The sequence below is a fragment of the Chiloscyllium plagiosum genome, chromosome 14, assembly GCF_004010195.1.
Source record: "Chiloscyllium plagiosum isolate BGI_BamShark_2017 chromosome 14, ASM401019v2, whole genome shotgun sequence".
NCBI classification, from domain to species: domain Eukaryota; kingdom Metazoa; phylum Chordata; class Chondrichthyes; order Orectolobiformes; family Hemiscylliidae; genus Chiloscyllium; species Chiloscyllium plagiosum.
The window spans coordinates 40,722,731-40,731,503 of NC_057723.1; positions in this window are offsets into that span (position 1 = coordinate 40,722,731).

The following is an 8,773-nucleotide window of genomic DNA, read 5'->3' on the forward strand; positions in this document are numbered from 1 at the left end:
CTGATTCACTAGAGAGGAAGAAAAGGACAACCAACTCCCATTCCTAGACGTGATGGTAGAGAGAACACCGAACGGAGAATTCACCACAAAGGTATACAGGAAAGCCACACACACAGACCAAGTCCTAAACTACGAAAACAACCACCCCAACACACACAAAAGAAGTTGCATCAAGACACTGTTCAAAAGGGCCACAACACACTGCAGTACACCAGAAGTGCAAAAAGAGGAAGAAGAACACCTATACAATGTATTCGCCAAAAACGGATACCCCCGCAATTTCATCAACAGATGCCTAAGGCAAAGGCAACAGAATGAGGACATGTCACAACCCAAAGGATTAGCCACACTACCATACATCAAAAGCATTTCTGAACTGACAGCCACTAGGACCACTAGGACTCACAACAGCACTCTCAGACAACAACTCACCAGGACGAAGGACCCAGCATGAGCAAAATCAATGTAGTGTACAAAATCCCATGCAAGGACTGCACAAAACACTACATAGGACAAACAGGAAGACAGCTAACGATCCGCATCCATGAACACCAACTAGCCACGAAACGACATGACCAGCTATCCTTGGTAGCCACACACTCAGATGACAAGCAACATGAGTTTGACTGGGACAACACTACTATTATAGGACGAGCCAAGGGAATTCCTAGAGGCATGGCACACATCCACAGATTCAATCAATAAGCACATCGACCTGGACCCGATATACCGGCCAATATATAGCGGACAGCTGGAACTGATAACCGGAAGCGGCAGATACAAATCACTATAAATGCCGGAGGAAACATCACAGAAGCACTTCACAGGAGGCTCCCAAGCTCTGAGGATGTCACCTAGACAGAGGGCGAAACATCTGCAACACAAATTCCCAGCTCGGCGAACAGAATCACAACAATGAGCACCCGAGCTACAAATCTTCTCCCAAACTTTGAACCACACAAATGCCAGACAATGACCATCACCAACAAGAGACAACTTAACCACCGCCTCTTGACATTCTACGGTACTGCCATCGCTGAATCACCCATTGTCAACATTCTTGGGGTTACCATTGACCAGAAACTCAACTGAACTCACAACATAAACATATTGGTTACAACAGCAGGTCAGGAACTAGGGATACTGCAGCGAGTAAATCATCTCCTGACCCCCAAAAGTCTATTCGCCATCCACAAGGCACAAGTCAGGAGTGTGATGGAATACTCCCCATTTGCCAGGATTGGTGCAGCTCCAACAACACTCAAGAAGCTTGACAACATCCAGGACAAAGCAACCCATTGATTGGCTCCACATATACAAACATTCAATCCCTCCACCACCAGCACTCAGTAGCAGTAGTGTGTACTATCCACAAGATGCACAGCAGAAATTCACTGAAGATCCTTAGACAGCACCTTCCAAACCCACGACCACTTCCACCTAGAAGGACAAGGGCAGCAGGTATTTGGGAACACCACCACCTGCAACTTCCCCTCCAAGCCACTCACCACCTTGACTTGGAAATATACCGCCGTTCCTTCACAGTCATTGGGTCAAAATCCTGGAATTCCCTCCCTACTGGCATTGTGGGTCAGCCAACAGCAAGTGAACTGTAGTGGTTCAAGATGGCAGCTCACCACCACCTTCTCAGGGGCAAATAGGGTTGGGCTATCATGCCAGTGACACCCAAGTCCCACAAATGAATAAAAGGAAATCGACTATGCCGAGAGGGCCATCATCTCGGTGAAGGAGGACCATCAACTCAGTAAAAGACATTCATTGGTCTGCCTGAAACTTGTTGGTCCTCCAGATAAAGGAGTTGACCTCGACCAAGTGTTGCAGTCTGGCACATTTCCCTGTTGTTTTGGAAACTCTCCAGAGCTGTCCATCCAATGGATATTTCTATAATGCAGTGAGGCTCTCATTGTATGCATGTTGCCCACTCTTGTGTGGACTACAAATTGGAGCTCTGAACCTTGTCTCACAGTATTCATATTATGATCTCTTATGATGATTGAAAGCTGAGGGTACAGCAGACTATCAGCATGGCAGCAACAAGGAGAGTGGGCATTGACAAATAATGCATTTGCTATGGGTGCATGCCAGCTGGACATTGAGGAAGTAGTACCGTTAGAAGACGTCTCTGTAGTAGTGTGTAGCTTTGTCAGAATGGCTGGCTTCCTCAGCCGAGTGCAACTGACTGCACATTTTGTTTTGCAGGTTCGACATGCATATAGAACATCAGTAACATAACTTACACAACAGTGACCCAAGAACTGTGAGGTGCTGGATTTGTCACTGACTGGAACTTGGCAGTAGTCCAACAGAAAGAAACTCATTGCCACGGTTTCCTTTGCAGCCACTGAACATGCTGTCCTCACTTTGCGCTGCGGATTTCAGAGCCAGATTTCAAAGAGCAGTGAAACTGAGATGTCTCCTCCTCCTCCTCTTCAAACAGTTTGTCCTCCTTTTTGATGTGTTACAATACAGTTAAGGACTTTTAACATTTAAAATAAATCTATTTAATAAAGCCTTGTTTTAACCAAGTCTACTACACAGCCATATTTCAAATATTTAATAGGTTGTGCACTTCAGAATTAGAATCCCTACAGTGTGGAAACAAGCCCTTCAGCCCAAAAAATCCACACCAACCCTCCAAAGAGTAACCCACCTTTCCCTTACCCTATATTTACCCCTGATAAATGCACCTAACCCACACATCCCTGAACACTATGGGCAATTTAGCATGGCCAATTCACCTAACCTGCAAATCTTTTGGTTTGTGGGAGGAAACCCATGCAGACACGGGGAGACCGTGCAAACTCCACACAGTCGCCCAAGGCGGGAATCGAACCCGGGTCTCTGGCGCTGTGAGGCAGCAGTGCCCCTTTACTTTTGTAAAATAATTTTTTAAAACAATACAGTTCACTCTGTGGTCTTGTATATATTTTGTCAAATACCTGTGTGTCTTGCACATATTTGAACAATTCATAATAAATACCAAAGCAAAAGGATAACAGCATTTTCATTGTATTGGAGGAGAATGCTGATCGAATAGCAAATAGACTTTGATTGATAAAGCATTGCCACAGAGAATGAAACAGTTCATGATAATGAACAGATAATTGCCAAGTTTTGTTTAAAGTTTAAACAAGCAGATTAAACCTGATTGGTCAAGACATTATCCTGAGAAATTAACCAAAGTACAGCCACCTATTTGGCTGTATTGAAACAAGCTCAGAGTTTATACGTGTTCTTTCTATCTACAAAGAACAGGGTCCTATGCAACAATGTGTAACTTCCTGTATTTTATTTGTGTCTACAATGTACCAAACTAACAATCCTAAATTGGTTGTTTGCATAATTCCAACACACTCAGGATTATATAACAAATGCAGTCCAACTATGGAATAATAATTAGTGTTGCATACTGTGTTGTGAGGTTTATAAACATGGGCATACTAGATATGATCAGTTCCTTGCATCTTGTGAACAGGTAAAGCGATATGCTGTGAAACATGATCCACTGGCTTTTGGGTCTATATACCTACATACACAGACACTGAACATTTATAGCAGATTACAGGGAGTACTGACAAATTTCGAGTGGTTTCACTGCCGCAAGTCTTTCTTGCTGGCATTAGGCTGAGCTATTGCTATCATGTGGGGAAGGATGCCCATCTGACATCTTCAGCAGCAGGCAAGCTCAATCTAATGAAGAATGGGGGGTGGGGGGAATCCTCATAGAAACATATACAATTATGAAGGAAATAGGTGAGGTAGAAGCAGGGAGGTTGTTTCCAATGGTGGGTGAAACTGGAACTAAGGGTCATAGCCTCAAAATAAGGCAGAGCACATTTAGGACTTGTTATGAAGATGTGGGTGTACTGTAGCTTTAAGAGAGTTAAAAACTGATAGAGCTACCTGACAGCATCAAGTGTTATCAATAAGGTAACAATGTAACACTTGGCCAAAAGCTAAATTAGTTGGTTGCCTGGAAACAACAAAACAAATTCGAATTAGGCCAGTCAGTTTAAATTATACCCTAAAAAATACCAAATTCCATTCAAGTTTGAATTGAGTATATTGACAACTTTAAAGCCAATGACACAATGCAATGCTTTGGGAGTATAAGACAAGGGAAAATTGAACAGTTGAGAGGAGACCTGCCCATCTACCAGCATTTAAAAAGACTGCCTAAAAAATTGCTCTCTTAAAAGTACTGTTATTGATCGGTAACCTGTGAAGCAGAATCCCTAAGAAGAAGAAAAGAAGACACAGGAAGATCCAAATAGAAGAACCGAAAGCTGCCTGGCTTTGAGATAAGTGTTGTTTAGTAAATCGTAACTGGGAGTTTTATTGGACAAGTATTGTAGAGAGGAAGGTAACAGATGGGTTAGAGGAAGGAATTATAAATAGTTGTTAGTTAATTATTCTCTGTTATACTTTAAGGAATAAAGTTGTCAATTTTTACTTTAAGTAGTTCTTGATCTATCAAATTTTCCGAGATTACTGCACGGGATAAATCTTTTCTGTGTTGCTGGTTTTAAATTAGAGTCATAGAGTCATAGAGATGTACAACATGGAAACAGACCCTTTGGTCCAACCCATCCATGCCGACCAGATATCCCAACCCAATCTAGTCCCACCTGCCAGCACCCGGCCGGATATCCCTCCAAACCCTTCCTATTCATATACCCATCCAAATGCCTCTTAAATGTTGCAATTGTACCAGCCTCCACCACTTCCTCTGGCAGCTCATTCCAATTACATATCATCCTTTGTGTGAAAAAGTTGCCCCATATGTCTCTTTTATATCTTTCCCCTCTCACCCTAAACCTATGCCCACTAGTTCTGGACTCCCCCACCCCAGGGAAAAGGCTTTGCCTATTTATCCTATCCATGCCGCTCAAAATTTTGTAAACCTCTATAAGGTCACCCCTCAGCCTCCAACGCTCCAGGGAAAACAGCCTCAGCCTATTCAGCCTCTCCCTATAGCTCAAACCCTCCAACCCTGGCAACATCCTTGTAAATCGTTACGTGTATAAGTCCTGCTAAGATTTGCTTTCCCAAAATGCAGCACCTCACAGTTATCTGAATTGAACTCCATCTGCCACTTCTCAGCCCATTGGCCCATCTGGTGAAGATCCTGTTGTAATCTGAGGTAACATTCTTCGCTGTCCACTACAGCTTCAATTTTGGTGCTGTCTGCAAACTTACTAACTGTACCTCTTATGCTCACATCCAAATCATTTATGTAAATGACAAAAAGTAGAGGACTCAGCACCGATCCTTGTGACATTCCACTGGTCACAGGCCTCCAGTCTGAAAAACAACCCTCTCTCTTCTACCTTTGAGCCAGTTCTGTATCCAAATGGCAAGTTCTCCCTGTGTTCCGTGAGATCTAACCTTGCTAACCAGCCTCCCATTGGTTACCTTGTCGAATGCCTTACTGAAAATCCATATAGATCACATCTCCCACTCTACCCTCATCAATCCTCTTTGTTATTTCTTCAAAAAATTCAATCAAGTTTGTGAGACATGATTTCCCACGCACAAAGCCATGCTGACTATCCCTAATCAGTGCTTGCCTTTCCAAATACATGTACATCCTGTCCCTCAGGATTCCCTCCAACAACTTGCCCACCACCGACGTCAGGCTCACTGGTCTATAGTTCCCTGACTTGTCCTTACCACCCTTCTTAAACAGTGGCACCACGTTTGCCAACCTCCAGCCTTCTGGCACCTCACCTGTGACTATCGATGATACAAATATCTCAGCAAGATGCCCAACAATCATTTCTCTAACTTCCCACAGAGTTCTACGGTACACCTGATCAGGTCCTGGGGATTTATCCACCGTTATGCATTTCAAGACATCCAGCACTTCCTCCTCTGTAATATGGACATTCTGCAAGATGTCACCATCTATGTCCCTACAGTCTATATCTTCCATATCCTTTTCCACAGTAAATACTGATGCAAAATATTCATTTAGTATCTCCCCCATTTCTGTGGCTCCACACAAAGGCCGCCTTGCTGATCAATGAGGGGCCCTATTCTCTCCCTAGTTACCCTTTTGTTCTTAATATATTTGTAAAATCCCTTTGGATTCTCCTTAATTCTATTTGCCAAAGCTATCTCATGTTCCCTTTTTGCTCTCCTGATTTCCCTCTTAAATATACTCCTACTGCCTTTATACTCTAAGGATTCTCTTGATCTATCCTGTCTATACCTTACATATGCTTCCTTCTTTTTCTTAACCAAACCCTCAATTTCTTTAGTCATCCAGCATTTCCTATACCTACCAGCCTTTCCTTTCACCCTAACAGGAATATACTTTCTCTGGATTCTCGTTATCTCATTTCTGGAGGCTTCCCATTTTCCAGCCGTCCCTTTAACTGCGAACATCTGCTCCCAATCAGCTTTTGAAAGTTCTTGCTTAATACCATCGAAATTAGCCTTTCTCCAATTTAGAACTTCAACTTTTAGATCTGATTAAGCAGGAGAGTTTACTCCATGTCAAAAAAATCCCAGCAAATTTCAACATTTGCAAGTTAGTGTCCTAGATTTTTAAATAAAACGTAGGTGTGACAATTTGTTTACTTTCAGTGACTTGAGGTTGATTAAATTAAACATGAGAGAAATGGCTCTTAAAAATTCTTAAAGAGATTCTGGGATTTGAAGTTGTTTCTCAAATTTGCCAAGAAAGTTTAGAAGGAAAGAAAAGGGCCATGCTTTTAGAATTAGCAAATAAGTTTGATTTGGGTTTAACCAAGCACAAAAGTAAAGCTGAAAATTGTCAGGCAATTACTCAAATACTTAGGTGTGTCAGAGAAATAGACAATGCAGTAGAGATAGAAAAACTTAAACTCCAATTAAGGAAAATGGAATTCGAAGATAAACAAAGGGAGAGTGAAAGGGAAAGAGTGTGAGAGAGGAAAGAGAGAGAGGGAGGAGAGAGAAAGAGAGAAAGAGAAGTGCAGAGATAGAGGAAAAAAAGAGAGAAGATTTTTAGCTGAGCAAAAAGAGAGAGAAAAAAGGGAGAGAAAGAGAGAGAAAGGAAAAAGAAAGAGCGAGAAAGTTCTCAGCTGAGAAAAAGAGAGAGAATTTGAACTTGAGAAGTTGTGACTTAGACAGCAAAGACAAGTTAACAGGATGGAGGCTAAAGGAGAAGGTACTTATATATATAAATATGTCAAAACACTGCCACATTTTGATGAGAAAGATGTTGAAGCCTTCTTTATTTTATTTGAAAAATTGGCTAGGCAGATAGAGTGGTCCGAGGATTTATGGGTAATGCTAATTGAGATTAAACTGGTAGGCAGAGCTAGTAAAGTATTTGCCGCATTGTCAGTTGAGGGGTCAAGAGATTATGAAGAGGTTAAACAGGCTATTTTAAGTGCTTATGAATTGGTACCAGAAGCATATAGACAGCAGTTCAGAAATACAAAGAAGGAACCAGGTCAGACTTATGTTGAGTTTGAAAGAATTAAACATAATCATTTTGTTCAATGGGTATCTGCTTTGAAAATAGATAAGACCTTTGAGGCACTCAGAGAGATTATTCTGCTGGAAGAGTTGTAAAAACTCACTTCCAGAGATGGTAAAAATTCACGTGGAGGAACAGAAAGTTCAGGAAGTGAGAAGGACAGAAGAATTAGCAGATGAATACATGTTGGTGCATAAGATGAGCTTCCAACCAGAATTTCATCCTGTGAGGGATAGAAGTTGGAAAAAGGGGAGATCCTACATTATGAAGCCAAGAGTAGAGAGCACTGGTAAAAATTTTCCACAGGATAAAAAAGAAGCCCAAGAGGGTGGAAAGGAGGTGAAAGGCCTCAGGTGTTTCCACGTGGTAAAGTGGGACACATAAAGTCATAGTACTGGTCATTAAAGAAAGGTGCTGTGGGAAAAGATGTGTTAAAAGAAGTTAAGCCAGTGGCATTAGTGAAGATAGTAGAGAAGACCCCAAGAAGAGCCAAGGAGCTGCAGAAGAATCCACAGCCTAGGCAGGGACTGGGTATGGAATTAGTACCTGATGTCTACAAAGAATTCACCTCTGTGGGTAATGTTTACTCAGAAAGAACAAGGGGAGAAGGACAAGAAGTTATAATTTTGAGAGATGCAGGATGGGTGGCATGGTGGCTCAGTGGTTAGCACTGCTGCCTCACAGTTTCTTGGTTTTCCTTGGGCTTCTCCATAATAAGGGCTATCACTCCCAACTTGGATCCTGCCAAATCATTCCCAAGAACGAACTGAATACCTGGAACTGACACTCTGCCACTCCAACCTGATCTTACAAAGGGGAAACATTAAATTTCTGTCCCTCTATCCCTTAACTTACCATGCTCTCGGATAACAGATCAGAAAGAGTGCATATTCGCTCATCTCTTACCAGGGACCCAGGTTCGATTCCAGCCTCGGGCTACTGTCTATGTGGAGTTTGCACATTCTCCCCGTGTCTACGTGGGTTTCCTCCGGGTGCTCCGGTTTCCTCCCACAGTCCAAAGGTGTGCAGGTCAGGTGAATTGGCCATGCTAAATTGCCCATAGTCTTAGGTGCATTAGTCAGAGGAAAATGGATCTGGGTGGGTTATTCTTTGGAGGAACGGTGTGGACTTGTTGTGCCAAAGGGCCTATTTCCATACTGTAGGGAATCTAATCTAACCAGTCACCGATAGTAAGAGATGAGCGAATATGCATTCTTTCTGAAATGTTATCCGAGAGTGTGGTAATTTGAGGGATAGATGGACAGAAATTTAACATTCTCC